We start from the raw sequence: 16,166 nt of genomic DNA on the forward strand, positions 1-16,166 counted from the left end.
ACAATAGACTGTATATTCTTCGATTTCGCGAAGGCTTTCGACTCTGTGTCTCACAAACTGCGTTTCCTTATGTTGCGTAAACTTAATCTCGACACTAATATCTTGCGCTGGGTTGAGTGCTTCTTTTCTAATCACTTGTAATATGTATCTGCTAACGGACATGACTTCCATCCCTTTTGTACAGCCTAGGGTACCTCAGAGGTCTGTTTTTGGTCCACTACACTTCATAATCTTTATTAACCACCTCCCGATCTTCGTCACTTTAGATTTCTATAAACTTTTCGCCCATGACTGCGTAGTTTACCGCGTCATCACTAACGCCTCTGATCATACTGCCGCGCAATCCGACCTTACCGCCGTATTTTCTGGGTGCTCCAATTCTGTAATGATCATTCATATAAATAAATGTAAAACATGCGTGTCTCGCGAGCTTCTTCTTGCTCTGTTTCTTTCAACTATACCATCAATAACACACCATTAGCCTTTCAATAATCTTACAACCATATTGGTATACATATCACTAGTAATCTCTCGTGGAACTATACATAACGCTAACCGCATTCTCGGTTTCATACGTACAATTTTTACGTCCCAAGCTCGAACATGCCTGCTGCATTTTGGGACCCTGGTCAAGCTAATCTAACAAATATTCTCTAATCACTTGAGAACAGGGTCGCCCGCTTCATTTTATCAAATTATGCGTGTCACCCAAGCGTATCATCAATAATACTGACGCTCCGTTTGCCAGACCTTGCAATACGGTGTAAGTTTATGCGCTTATGCCTCTTTCATAAAATTTACTACAGTAATCCCGTTCTGAAGGATGAGTTGTTCCTTCACCCATCCTATATTTCACCTCGCATAGATCACCAAATGAAGTTGGAGTTACCACCATGCAACTCCAACTCTTACTTCTGCTCATTCGTACCACGCACTGCCGACGACTGCATCCACCTTCCCGCCTCCATCACTGCCATCTGTGAAACCATTAATTTTAAGAAGATTGCCAACGACTTTATACGCACTCACCACTCCTCTCTAATGCCCTCGAGCCTTGAGAGAAAATAAATAAATAAATAAATAAATATTACTTCTGGTGAGGCGACCTGAGGAGTGAAATACTTAAACCTGAAACAAATGTTTTATTGAGATAGCAATTATATGGACACTCCAAATCGGATTTCTGCCGTCGATTTCGCCGTCGCTGTCACCGTCGCCGTCGCCGTGAGGTTCCGCATGACGTCAACGGCGATGAAACCGTCGCCGCGCGCCGTATGCTGTATGTGCCAGTGAAAGGGCCCGAGAGACGCGCACTTTCACGGGGAGCGAACGCACGGCGGAAAGCAAACGCGCGTTCTGCGCCGTGCTCCATGAAGGGCTACAGAATTAAGCGTCTCTTTCCTTCTTTGCAATCACCATATAGGCACCGGGCGCGGGATGAATTTGGACCGGTGGCGCCTTCATGCGGCTGCGCCGCGAATGTATGGCATGTGGCGGCCGGGCCGCGCGCAGCAGGCGCTGCCTTGAAACCAAGTCTGATCAAACATGTTGCGTTTTTGGGTGCACCAACAGTTACTGAAACATGACTGAAACTGGTTAGGCCATTAAATTCAATCGTTGTTCATCGCGGCATCGCGTTTTTCAGGCGGAAAGTCTGTATATGTGCGGTTTGTAGGCAACAGCGCATACAGTGCTCAGCAATAACGCGATACTCGAATCGCATGGTCGCCAGCGCTTTTTGCACTGACTGTAAGCGCTGGGGACGCCAAACTCATGCATTGTGGTGTAGAGTGAAAGCCAGAACCTTAGTAACGCATTATGACTGCATTTGCATGGTCTCACGGCGCTCACCTGTGGCGCGAAAAAAAAAAAAAAGAAGAAAAAAAAACGGCGGCAGCCGCGCGCTGCCAGCGCTTCAATCGCTGGGCACTACATTTCCGACGCTGATTTGCTATGGTCTAGTTGTTCTAACGTTAATAAAAGAGCCATTCATACGCAAGAGCTTCGTGTCCCACTTGCCTGTCTTCGCCTCCGCAGTGTAACGGCTCCGGAGCTTGGGCACAGAAGTTGTAGTTATTTTGCCGTCTTATCAGTGTATCAGTCTTTCTTTTAATGTACATTTTCCTTCGTAGCAATTCCAAACTCTGGTTGAGTCCGGCACACGACTGTGCTGTGCATCGACGGCGAACGCCAACGCAGTGGCGTGTTCACACTCGCTGCCACCGACGGCTCCCGTCGCGCTAAGCTATATAAAATGGGCAGTAACTGAAGAGTGGGCTAGTTTATAAGCAATTAAGAATGGGGAAGCATTGCAAAGATAAAAGAACTACAACGGACAGAGAACGACTGACACATGTCCGATCGGCGAAGCAGCTCAAGAAACAGAATAAGGAAGACGTATGTCTCCTTTTTCTTTCTCTCCATAATTTTTGTGTTCTTCGCCTATTTACATGATTAAATACGCGAGAATGTTAACGCGCACAGCAAAATAACATCTGGAATATAACTGCTGGAGTTCCACGTGTTATCTTGCCGCGGTGAGCTCCGTTCGCGTGGTGCATTTGCATCGCAATTTGCGCTCGTTTTCTGCTTTATATACTACTTGATGCCACGAATGTGATCTGCCTCGTACAAGTGACTACCTTTCTCAAAATCAGACACACGAAAATGCGTTTTCCGGTGCGTCAGCCCTTAAAACCCGCAGTGCCAAATCACTGGAAGCACCGAGCGCCTTCGTCCCGTCGTCTGCTTCACATGCCAGTGCTCTGACAGGTGCCGTTCGCGGCGCTGTTCGCCAGCATATCGCCGGCGCGCCGCTGGCGCCTTACAACGGCCGCCCGGTGCCTATACATAGAGCAAACACGACGTCTTCCGTCGCGCGAAAGGCCGAGGGGGGACAGGAGGGAGGGATCGGGAGCGACGTATAGCTGCGGCACCAAGTGCCTATTTATACAAACACGTTGCGAGGCGAAAAGGAGGTAAAGACTTCCGGCGCTGCTCGACGAGTGTCCCATTCTGATCTCGTCGAAAACCTCCGAGCCGCCCCCAGAGGCACCGGCAACAGTCACCAACGCCGCGCGCGTTCGGTGCGAACGCGGGCAAAACGCCGACGGCATCGACAACAGTTCTGCGCGTTGGCCAGCTAACCTACCGTCATTGTCCACACTGTTTAGCTTGGGCTGAACAGAACAATTGTTTAAGCATAATTTGCATGCAGGTGATTCAAGCTACAGCATTCAGCAAGACAACAAACATGTACTTGCAGAATTTACAATAAGGTATCACATTTTCCCTCTATAAAAGTTTGACATCTGCATACAACGCTCTTGAACAATATATGCATTTTACAAAGTCACTCAAAAAACAAATAAATGCCTTAACATAAAACCTGGTGGGACAGGTGAAGTTGATGGATAAAGGAATTAACTGTGTGGGCCATCATGAACATAATTCACCCACGAGAAAACTTGTGCAGCAATTCTTCCAGTACTGCGAGCCGCAGGCACACAAGCTCAGAAACATTGCCTGGGTCAGCAGAGTAACCATGATCCTGTAAAATTGCTTCTGTGAGTGGTTCACTGGCTGCAGGGCTTCTCTGAGGGGCAGTGATGTTAATTACATCGATGGAGTATGTTTTTTTCAGAGGAGCGTACAAAGAGAATTTCGATGTGTTCCAATAGAAAGCAATTTCCGCCATCAATGTCCTTGACCTCATTACGAATTATTAGACGCTTCAATGCGGCTGTAAACTGCTTTGCTGTTGGGTTGTCATTGCAGCCCCCAAATGATTTTATTGCAGCAAAAAAGTAACTCAAGGTGGTCCTGACTGAGCTTGGAAGTCGGAAGATATGCCAATAGGCCATTTTCTGTAACCAAGTGGTTGTATGGACGGTTGTCTAAGCACACCACAAAGCAAATGAAGCCTGTGTTTTGGTTGGTCCCTGTCATTAGTTTACCAGCTGCAGACTACCTAAGCGAGCAAAAGTAAGCCATAAGTTCTTTGACATACGCAGTGACAGGAGCCACATTTTCAGGACACAGTGGTCCTTTCTATTCTTCTTGCCTTGGATGTCTTGAATTTAAAATGTCAAATGCATTGTTGACATGTCTGATAAACTCTTCTGTTGGCAAGGAATTTGAAAATTTTGAATTTTTTTTAGCTCTGCAGTCACCCAGAGCATCTGCTACCGATTGACTATTTGCATCGATTGAATGTTTGAGCCAACAATGAGACTTTCATGGGCTGGCTTTTCCAGGTAATATGTGCTTGTCTAAGTTTGTTTGCCAAATGTAGGCCCTCTGTGTACTGGATTTCATGCAGCTCATCAATGTGTTTCAACAATATGAACTGTTTGTTTGTATCACAATAGCCATTTTTATCAAACAGGGTGTGCCACAGTAGCTTCAACATGTGACAGGGATCCAACATGGCAAAGAAAAGCTTTTTTTGTCACTGGATGTGGAAAAGAAGCATCCAGCTTAGTCAGGTCCATCTTGCAGCCAAGGCTGTGCAGCAATGACAAATTCGCTGCAGCGCCATCGCAGGTCAAACTCACAATGTGTGCACCTTTTTCGTGAGTGAAGCTAGCAGCTTGCAGTACCAAATTGCACCTCTGCTCACCACCAAGGCCATGCACTAGAAAGTAGCCAATTGGCAGCTTCCATCTGCCATTGATTGCAACAAGCATTAAAACAAATGCATCTTAGGCAACTGGAAAGCTGCCATCATTGACATCAATGCTCATGTCAACATATCCATGGAAGCTTTTCCCATCCCACACTACTTCTTTGAATGGCCATCTCATCCACAACCAGATTGCATAATGTGGAGAGCCGTGCTTTACCTTGATAGCCAATTCAGTCATTGCCTCTATTGAAGTCAGCAGCCCTATCAATGGATTGATATCATTTACACAGTGTCTTTGGATGCGGGAAGCATGTGTTGAAAACAGCTCGTACATATCTGTATGCTCTAGGGGAATAAAAATGCAAAGTCACTGCAAATGGCCTGAGCTCTGGCGAGTAAGCGGGTGACATTGCTGGCACCAGACTGATGTGGCAGTTGACGCATGAGCAAGTCTTTTTTTGCCCCACCAAGACTCTGCAATATGGCGACATCCTCATTTCCTAGAATGCGATTGTCAGATAAATCTTCTATGACATTTTCGAGATGAGCAACCTTTTGAAAAAGCTGTTGATGGGATTGCCGTAGAGTCTTCATCTTCTTCTTGGTCGCAGTTTGTAATTGTGTAACGCCATACTTCATGCCTCAGGCCTTTTCAGGTGCATCTTCTGCTGGCTGTGGCTGCAAAATATGACGCGCTTTAACAGGTGCATGAGCGACCTTCATGACACAAAGCACGTACGCAGAACAAATTAATTGTTGTGGCATACACTCTTGTGCAAGCTATGAAGAATATAATGCTTAATTTTAGGTCAATACATTGCTCACAACGGTTTCCGTTTACACTATTGTGAACTTAAAAACTGTGGGGGCATAAAACTGCCATCCACACGAGCTTACTAGTGCCACTTAATTTTGTTTGTTTATTTATTTGCTAAATACTGCAGGCCCATCTGGGCCCAGGCAGGAAAGGTAGAAGTACAAGACAACTAACACAGAAGAGGCCAATGTAGCATAGTTCAATGAGCGATGTTTTAAAGAAGCCTTTTAGTTTGAGTGGGCAAAATATACTGAGCTCATATAGCACGGCTCATTGTGACCGACTGAACATATACAGAGCATAGAAAATTGTGAAAAACCTGTTGGTCTTCTAGTTATTGTGTCATTTGAATGGAAAAGAAAAATTTAAAAAGGATTATTGGCCGATAATTGGTGTTAAATACAAACCCTGAGGAAACTCATACCGCTGCGAACAAATATGAATGTTTCAGTATTTAATTAGATGGTTGCCATGATCATAAATGTTAGTGTCCAAGTGCAGTTCACTGAGTGACATTTATTATGCTTGAGCTATTAAACAGTTGCCACGAAAATATATGCCACTTCACTTGCAGCTACCTAAGGAAACAAGTATGTAAAAATTGTAGTGCTCGAGTATTATCCTCACCATAGTATGCCTTGCTGTTCGAGGTGTCGCTGGGTTGTGTGTAGGCAGTGCTGCAGAAGCTTCACCCTTGAGCGTCCTGGAGAGCCTTGGACTGGGAGACTGGACAAAATACACCAAGTGCAATGAGGAGGGACTGCTTACTGCAACATAACTTGAAATTGCTGATCGTGCAAACGAAACACCAGATGCAGAGTTGAAGCTAAAACCTGGGACTAATAGCGACACCATTGGCTTCATTGAAAATTTAAGCACAATAATGACCAGCAAGCAGGACATTGTTAGGGAGATCAGTGGCTGTGGCTATATACTGTATTTTTTATCTACTGTCCCAAAAAATGTTGATAAAGCTTACCAGCACAGTTGGCATGTTATAAATTTTATTACTGTTATAAATGTTGGAGCCTAGCAAGGGTGTTAATTATGTGTGTAATGAGAGGACATGGCTGAAGTATAATTCAGAGAAGGAGTGTGTTTTCCTTATTCCAACTTTACTGAAAAAAAAGTGGTTTTTCATCTTACATAACACTGCTTTGCTGCAGTTTGTTTTATTTTCCTTATCTTGTACTTATCCTAGATTGACTAAAATTAGATTATGATGTAGCATATATGGCTTTCATTCATTAGCACTTGCTTTTGCCAGTGTCAACAATGAAATTTGAACGCAGTATGCTTATCACCTGTGTCAAAAAAGGGCTGTAATGTAGCCAATGATAGGTTGAACAGTTCTATCTTTGTCTTCATTCTGAGCATTACTAATAGATCTTTTAAATCTGTCGAAAACATCTTACAAAAAGCTTTATGACAGTCTCATATGCATTTTTGAAACTTAAAAAATTACTTTAAAGGTGAAATCCAAAATATATATTAAAGGGAAACACAAGATTTTTGCAAAGCAGATCAGAACATGAATGAACCAAGGCACACATGTGAGAAAATGTCTTAAGCAACCTCTGTGATCATTACGACAATCAAACATGCCAGGACATGGTGGATTTCGGAAGGCTCTTCAGCGATGTCTGAATCAGTCAAGAACGCGCTAGCAGATGTAGCAGTACCCTCTGCTAGCACATCAATCAGACAAGCCCTCAGAGATGTCCATATCCATTGTGGCTTGAGAGAGACCTGCCTGAATATAAGAAAAGCATATTTCACTTCAGGAATGGTGGGGGACATCTACCACAGTCATGAAAAAGGTATGATCAAACTGGAAACATGCATTATGGCTGCATACAGCTGTGCACCAACTTACTGGCTCAACTTGATGATGTTATGTTCCCGTGGATGTAGCTGCTTCACTTTAAGGTTCACTCATTGCTGTGGCATCGTCCTTTGCAAGCGTCTGCAGTTAAAGAATAACCCACCAGAGGTCCAACAATAACACTTGCTGTGGAATGCATTTACACAACCTTTGCAGAGTCATGCAAAAGACCTCACATGATCTGTGCATGCTTTCCCTACACACCGCATCCCCTTGTGTAGAAAACTATCTTTGATCTAAGTGTGCTTGTAAAATACACATGCAGCTAATTGAATCTCGGGGGAAATTGAGCTGTAGTAACTTTGCAGTGCATGTTTCACACAAAAAAATCAAAGATATAGCTGTAACACATACATAATGTAATGTAATGCCCCCTCTGTAACGCCTCCAGGCCTTCAGGGTACTACTAATAAATGAATGAAAATGATGTTCACTCCTGTAATTTAAAGTAAAACTGTGTTATTTCATCTGAACTGTTATTTACCTGTTGTTTAAAATATGTCAACCAACATCCTATCTTCTGAAAAAAAAGAAAATTATATTTAGCCTTAACATGGGGAGTGATTGAACTTTGCAACATGATGTTTGAGCTTTGCACTCACGACAAGCCGAGTTACTACGAGCAGAATATTCTCTACAAAATTATTGTTCTTGGCAACTATTGCAAAACTTGGTATGTTATGTGAAGAATAATCGTTCATGGTTTCTTCAATTAATTAGTTTTATTGCAATTTTGATTGTTTTCAACCACAAGAAATACAAAATTAAGTCAATAATAACTTTTATAGCAGGAAATGTAATTCTTCGACAATAAATAGTTTCACATCGTACCTTTTTAGGAGTGTACGCTAGCTGATAAAAGTACTTTAAAGAGAAATAAATGTTTAACACTTAGTGGGAATTATGACAAAGTTGGAAAAAAATGGCTTGAATAGTATTGCACCACTATTTCGTCAGTTATAATTCACACGAGCACGTAGTCGCTAATGATCGCGACTATTGCAGTTGCATTTTCATAAATAAAAGAAACGTTCATTGTGCTTACCTATGGAAGGAAAGGCCATCGCGCCGATTTTCTGTTCGATTAGGGCATCCTGGCACACAACACTTCATCACGCAGGTGCGCCTACTGCTGACGGGAGTTCTCGCCGGTCTGCTAAGAGGCCGAAGACTTTGAGCAAATCTCAAACAACAGTGTCGACTGCGCTACGGGCCGGCACGGCCCTAAATATGTTCGGAGTCTCCGGCTCGCCAGTCCATCCTTGGGCACAAGACGGGACGCATTTTTTCCCGTAGGGACAGTCGCTTCGGACCCTAGCTGTACGCTCGCTTAATCGCGTGCACATTTTGCGGGGGCGAAAGGCATCATTGTTTCCCAGAAGACGTCGTCAAACGCAACGAATCGTCGTCGGAAGGGCGGCTTGGTTGCCTTCACACGTTTGCAGGGCCAAAGGTTCCCTCGTTTCCCTGAAACCACACCGAAACGCAACCAGTCGTCCTTGAGGTGGTCCTCCCGGGTTATTCGGCGCAATGCCGGTTAACCGACGCCTTCGTTCGCAACAGCCTTGGCGCCTGTCTGCTAATTAGGCGGCGAGACTCAACTGCTTCACACACTCGAATTCCTTCACTAACCTCGGCGCACCTTTGCCACGCCGAGTATGTGCGCATATTCCGAAACCCCCGCAGCAGACGAAACCGAAGCCACCAAAGCGAGCCGAGTAAAATCTACCGCTTGCCTATCACGTGAGGGCCTATTTTCCATCATCCCATACCTCTAAATTTTTTATGACTAGGCTTCAAGATTGTCACGTGACGCTCCCTCCTAGTTTTTTTCCTTCCTCCATGGTCTCTCCACCCTCAACCGACTTGCCTTCTAATGTTGGATCCGTTTCTTGCTGACTTGAACACGCCCGTTCTTTCATTCGTGTTTCATGCCACACTGTTTATTTACATTAGCGTCCCCCTCTGTCGGCTGGCGCGGACGGGGCACGTTTGTTACCATTTTTTTTGACACAGGGGATTACCTTTAGTGAACGCGTCGTGTCGCGAGTGGTCTCTATTCCCTCGCCTGCGTTCTCACTGTCATGGCGCAGCATTTCGTCATGGCTAGTGCGACTAATATTAAGTTCCTTCAGGCGAACATGGATCATACCTGCAACGCTACGAAACTACTGGTCGATTACATGGCACGTGAGGGGTCCATTCCATCGAGCCGCACACGATTGGTTAATTTCAACCGTGAGCCGCACACGATTGGTCAATTTGAACCGTGACGATCAAATTGACTGTGCGGCTCGACGGAACGGACCGCCCCCGTTCCATTTTGGAACGCGTACAAGAACGCGCCCCAGGAGCCTCATACACTGTTCGCTTCACTTTTCTGAGTGGTTGTAGCCACCGCCTTACGTGGGTATGAGCCATAGCATTTTTGCTTGCTAATGCATTGATTTACGTGACCGGCAAATTTCTGGTTGGGTAGGCATAGAAATGTTCAAACCTTCTTCTTCAGATCGTCTTCGGGGACGACAGCAGATAAATGATGACAATGATGAGGATCCCCACTGCAAAAAATGAGAGAAATACCATGCCGTCATCTAGGTCAGCATTCCCAAATTGAAGCTGTATGATTGTAACAATTATAGGAATGCCACTCATAATATATCAATTTCGAATTCTAGGTGACCCTTCTACGAGCCTCGCAAGGTATATTTTATTCAACTAGATGGTTAAATTGGAGACGAAATTGGGAATGAAAGACGCTCAAAATGTTTATTCTATTCAGGTCTTTCGTGCATGGCTTAATTAAAGATAACAGGCTACATCAGTTATCTCGACGCTTGATATTTGCGTGTCATTACCACGGGCCTGAGTCAGAGCACCACTTTGGCAAAGCGTAACGCTTCTATAAATAACAAAGTATATTTATACAAGCATGGAGGCATATAAGATTTCTAGGCATGGCGTCGACAGAGTAGTCCAGACAAATGTGCCTTTTTCCTTCTTCCTATAATTATTCACGTATTGTAGCTACAGCGCATTTGATACGCCATTCATAAACAGTTTCGAAATGTTATTTTGTGTTTATTGTATTTAAATATATATGTATGGATATCTACAAGGATTGGTTCTCCACAAGAAAAGTAGAAAGTTACCTATCAAGAAAGGGGTCAGGCAAGGAGACACAATCTCTCCAATGCTATTCACTGCATGCTTAGAAGAAGTATTCAAGCTCTTAGACTGGGAAAGCTTAGGAGTGAGAATCAATGGCGAATATCTCAGCAACCTTCGGTTTGCAGATGACATTGTCTTATTCAGCAACAATGGGGACGAATTACATCAAATGATTGAGGACCTTAACCGACAAAGCGAGGTTGAAGATTAATATGCAGAAGACAAAGATAATGTTCAATAGCCTGGAAAGGGAACAGGAATTCAGGATTGCCAGTCAGCCTCAAGAGTCTGTAAAGGAGTACGTTTCTCTAGGTCAATTACTCACAGGGGACCCTGATCATGTGAAAAAATTTCTAGAATAAAATTGGGCAAGAGTGCATACGGCAGGCATTACTAAATCCTGACGGGAGTTTACCACTGTTGTTGAAAAGAAAAGTATTCAATCATTCCATTCTACCGGTGTTAACTTATGGGGCAGAAACTAGGAGGTTAACAAAGAAGCTCGAGAACAAGTTAAGGACCGCACGAAGAGCGATGGAACGAAAAATGGTAGGCCTAACGTTAAGAGACAGGCAGAGAGCAGTGTGGATCAGAGAGCAAACGAGGACAGCTGATATTCTAGTTAACATTAAGCGGAAAAAGTGGAGCTGGGCAGGCCATTTAATGCGTAGGATGGATAACGGTGGATCATTACAGTTGCAAACGGGTACCAAGAGACCCGCTCAATCGAGGATGGCAGAAAACTAGGTGGGGTGATGATGTTACGAAATGTCCAGGCGCAAGTTGGAATCAGCTAGCGCAAGACACGGGTAATCGGAGATAAGAAGGAGAGGCCATCGTGCTGCAGTGGACAAATATAGGCTGATGATGACGATGCATAAATAAATTTAAGCAGAAGGGATGCTTTGTCACATGGTTAACGCATAATATGTGCACCTCCCTTATTCGATCAACTGCGATGCGATTTCAATTAATAGGCTTTTTGACACCTGATTTGTGCAATAAAAAATAAATTGAACAGTTTGCTAAACCTAAACCCTCAAACAATTGTAAAGAAAAATTGCTACATGCATGGAGGTGGCCTTCTCTGGAAGAATGGGCACATTTTTAGAGCGGATAACAAAATGTAATGTTTCAATAATTTTTGTAAGTCAACCAAGTTACCAGAAGTGTAAGTAAAGATTGAGAATAAGTAATAAATTGTAGGGGATAAAATTTTTTGGCAGTGCTGTAATGACCAGATTACTTTTCTTACTAACAAACGTCGCAGTAATTAAGAGGCCTTTTTCACTAACCAATTACTTGTAAGAAGTTATTTTATTCACTAGACAATGTGTAAGTGCTGAAGAAGATTTGAACACTAGAATTAGTAAGGAACTACAATAGAGCACCCACGGTCGCGCAAGCAGGTGCCTCAAGGATGTGTATGTTCAGACCGGTGAACTCATACACTCGTTCATCAGCCTATATTTTGCTGCACTGCAGAACGAAGGCCTCTCACGGCGATCTACAATTACCCATGTCTTGCGCTAGCTCATTTCAACTTGCAACTGCAAAGTTCCTAAGTTCCTCACCCCACCTAATTTTCCGCCATCCTCGACTGCCTTTCCCTTCTCTTGGCACCCATTATCCAGCTCTATCGAGCCACCGGTCGTCTACCCTACGCAATTACACGGCATGCCCAGCTCCAAAACTAAATGCCTGTTTCTAATCTCACCGCTCCCGCACATCATCGTCATCATAATCATCACCATCATCAGCCTATATTGATGTCCACTGCAATACGAAGGCGTCTCCAAATGATCTCCAATTACCCCTGTCTTGCACTAGCCGATTCCAACTTGCGTTTACAAATTTCCTAACTTCATCAACCCAACTAGTTTTCTGCCGTCCTCGACTGCACTTCACGTCGCTTGGTACTTGTTTTGTAACTGTAATGGTCCACCGGTTATCCATCCAACTCACTACATGGCCTACCCAGCTCCATTTTTAGAGGCGAAGCAGCTTATGGTCGGGGCTATGTTAGTGGGGCTACACTAGTTCAGGTGCAACCAAACTAGGCAGGCCCACTAAGCTTCATCAAAGTCACTCCCTCACCAGAACAGGAATTGGCCTCCCTGGTGCAGTATTCGGCCACTACCTCCCTCATGACTCCGACAATTAACCCATGGCCCTCAGTCCCCAGTGGCTGCGGAGCACCTGACCAAGGCGGCGGTCAGACCTGCGACGTGGCAGAAGGTGGTAAGAATCTCTGGGTCCGGACAGGCCGCTAATGGAAACGGGACCTGGCAACGTTCAACACGCGCACCCTCTCGAGTAAGGCTAGCTTAGCAGGACTATTTGAGGAATTATCAGGCATTGCCTGGGATATTATTGGCCTTAGTGAGGTTAGAAGAACTGGTCAGGCTTACACAGTGCTGACTAACGGCCACGTCCTCTGCTGCAGAGGTCTTCCAGATAAGAGAGAATCCGGGGTAGGATTTCTAGTCCATAAGGACATAGCGGGCAACATTGATGAATTCTACAGCATTAGTGAGAGGGTAGCAGTCGTCGTAATAAAGCTGAATAGGAGGTACAAAATGAAGGTAGTACAAGCCTACGCCCCAACTTCCAGTCACGATGATGAAGAAATAGAACAGTTTTATGAAGATGTCGAATTAGCAATGAGAAAGGTGCAAACTCAGTATACAGTAGTCATGGGCGACTTCAATGCAAAAGTGGGCAAAAAGCAGGTTGGTGAGCAAGCAATTGGCAACTACGGCGTCGATTCTAGGAATGCAAGAGGAGAGATGTTGGTAGAATTCGCGGAAAGGAATAGGCTCCGAATAATGAATACATTCTTCAGGAAGCGCAGCAACAGGAAGTGGACCTGGAAAAGACCTAATGCAGAAACAAGGAATGAAATAGATTTCATACTCCTTGCCGATCCAAGCACAGTGCAGGATGTAGAAGTGTTAGGTAAGGTAAAGTGCAGTGACCATAGGTTAGTGAGGACTAGGATTTCTCTCAATTTGAAGAGAGAAAGAGTGAAATTAGTCAAGAGGAAACAGGCCAACCTAGACGCAGTAAGGGTGAAAGCAGACCAATTCAGGCTGGTGCTCGCAAACAAATATGCAGCTTTAGAACAGGAAGAAGAAAAAAACATAGAGGTAATGAATGAAACCGTAACTAGGCTTATCTCAGAAGCAGCAATTGAAGTGGGAGGTAAGGCACCAAGGCAACCAGGAACAAGAATTCATGATCGCCAGTGAGCCTCTAGAGTCTGTAAAGGAGTACGTTTACCTAGGTCAATTACTCACAGGGGACTCAGATCATGAGAAAGAAATTTACAGAAGAATAAAATTGGGTTGGAGTGCATACGGCAGGCATTGCCAAATCCTGACTGGGAGCTTACCAATGTCGTTGAAAAGAAAAGTGTACAATCATTGCATTCTACCGGTGCTAACATATGGGGCAGAAATATGGAGATTAACAAAGAAGCTCGAGAACAAGTTAAGGACCGCACAAAGAGCAATGGAACGAAAAATCTTAGCAGTAACGTTAAGAGACAGGAAGAGAGCGGTGTGGATCAGAGAACAAACGGGGATAGACGATATTCTAGTTGACATTAAGCAGAAGAAATGGAGCTAGGCAGGCCATGTAATGCGTAGGATGGATAACCGGTGGACCATTAGGGTTGCAGAATGGACACCAAGAGAAGGGAAGCGCAGTCGAGGACGGCCGAAAATCAGGTGGGATGATGAAGTTAGGAAATTCGCAGGCGCAAGTTGGAATACGCTAGCGCAAGACAGGGGTAATTGGAGATCGCAGGGAGAGGCCTTCGTCCTGCAGTGGACATAAATATAGGCTCATGATGATGTCCCTCCCTCCATCCGCCGTGCGGCGTCCACACCCGCACTGCGAATGTGCATCCTCCTCCCCCTCCTCTCTTTGTATATATATGTATAGTATATGTACGCCAAGCCGTAGCCTCCTATATACTTTCCATGCCCGCCGATCGGCGGCGAATGCGGTACAAGCCAGCCGTCGAGCCTCGCGCTCGACCTCGCAGTCGGTGTCGCTGCCGACCCAGAATTGAGCAGACGCATCTGGAAGTAGTCAATGGTGGATTACGTTAGAAAAACCTCTATTATTAGAGCTTGAGCACCTTGCGGGAAAGGGGCTTCGTTGCAAAAATCTTGGCGAAGTCGTGTTTGTCGGTGATCTTCATTGCATAGTTCACATATATTGGTCTAAAAAACTTGGTCAAGAGTAGGTCCAAAAGCGTTTCATGGTGCCCAGGTATTTCACACACAAAAACTTCTCGTTTGCGGAGCACTTCGGCGGCCTTAGCAACGGCTTCTTTGAGGGGATTTTGCAAGTTGCTCCTTTTGGAGAGAACTATGTCAACAAACCTGCTCAAGCAGTACAATACTGTGAGAAGTTTCTCGGAAGGGTACAGGAGACCTCCTCTATCCTGGTGTCGGATTAGAGCGACGGCGCCGAGGAGCCAGGCTTTGTGACTAAACGGAAACATTTCTCGCAAGCTATGTTCTCACCGACAGTTCTCGCAACGTAACCACCTACCATTGCGAGAGCTGCGACTTCAGGCGGGGGGAGCATTGCTTTATCTCTGCTGAGGAGCTCCCTGAGCACTTTGGTCGCTTCGCTTGGAAACTGCCCAACAGCGCTTTCCATCGGGCAGGTCTCTTGTCGCACGGCAATTGTCGATATGCTGTTCTCCTCCGCCGCCATGACATTACTGGTGCTTGGTGCCCTAGCAATACCCGTTTTAGTGCCTTCTCTATACCAGACAGCACAGCTCGGACATCTGTCTGATCATTGCTGCCTGCCGATTTCCTCAACCACCCAAAGAAGGATTCTATAGGGTCAGACGACATCTTCCTGGTAAGAACAAAGTGGAAGCGCATCTCCTTAAGCAGATAAATCACACATTCCACATTCGAGCGAGTGGTTACTATCAGGGCTGCGTGTGTCTCATTGGTTAGGAACTGCTTTTCTAGGCAGTGGCGCTTCATGTCTTCCAGATAGTTCAAAAATGTCGTAGCGTTCCATTCTAGGCGATCGTCGCTCTCAGACTCAAACTGCTTGCTATCAGGGTTCCTTTGGTGGATATGTTGAGTGCAGTTACTGACGTCCATCAGAACAAACCAACGGTACATTGTGTCCATGAACAGCGCAGTTGGTCCGACACGTGCGAAGCTAGCATCGCATGTGTGGCCTGCTTGTTCTCTTAGGAGCTTGAGCGCAGCAGTGACTGCACGCGACAACAGCTGCGCCGCTCTCTTTACGCTCATTGCTTCCAGATTAGTTGGAAACATGTTTCCTTGTCAAAGATCTCGCAAGCTTCACAATACTATTCTGCTGCATCCTGTAAAGTTGCTTAACATACTCAGACGTTATTTCGCCATTTTTGCCCAGTTCGCGGGACAGAAACTGGGACCGCACGTTCTTTATTAGATGGCACTGGTCGAATGCTAAAAACAGCTTGCGACCTTTATCCTCGGGGTGCGTATGCAGTGTTTGATTGTTCCACTACATAAAAGCTGATAAGCCATCACATTTATGTTGTGGTTGTCGGTGACCACTCTTACCGCAAGAAATCCAGTAGCCTCAACTTCTTTCAAAACACGCAGCGTTATGATGTGAAGCTCTCTTCCGGTGCA

At 45.0% G+C, this 16,166-nt stretch overlaps 1 pseudogene; it reads right to left on the reverse strand.

Moving 5' to 3' along the window:
- The window catches only part of LOC125946080 (uncharacterized), a 357,153-nt pseudogene extending 341,283 nt beyond the window's left edge, over nucleotides 1-15,870 (reverse strand).
- Nucleotides 15,871-16,166: the final 296 nt, after the last annotated feature.

Source organism: Dermacentor silvarum, chromosome 5 (assembly GCF_013339745.2).
Source record: "Dermacentor silvarum isolate Dsil-2018 chromosome 5, BIME_Dsil_1.4, whole genome shotgun sequence".
NCBI classification, from domain to species: Eukaryota; Metazoa; Arthropoda; class Arachnida; order Ixodida; family Ixodidae; genus Dermacentor; species Dermacentor silvarum.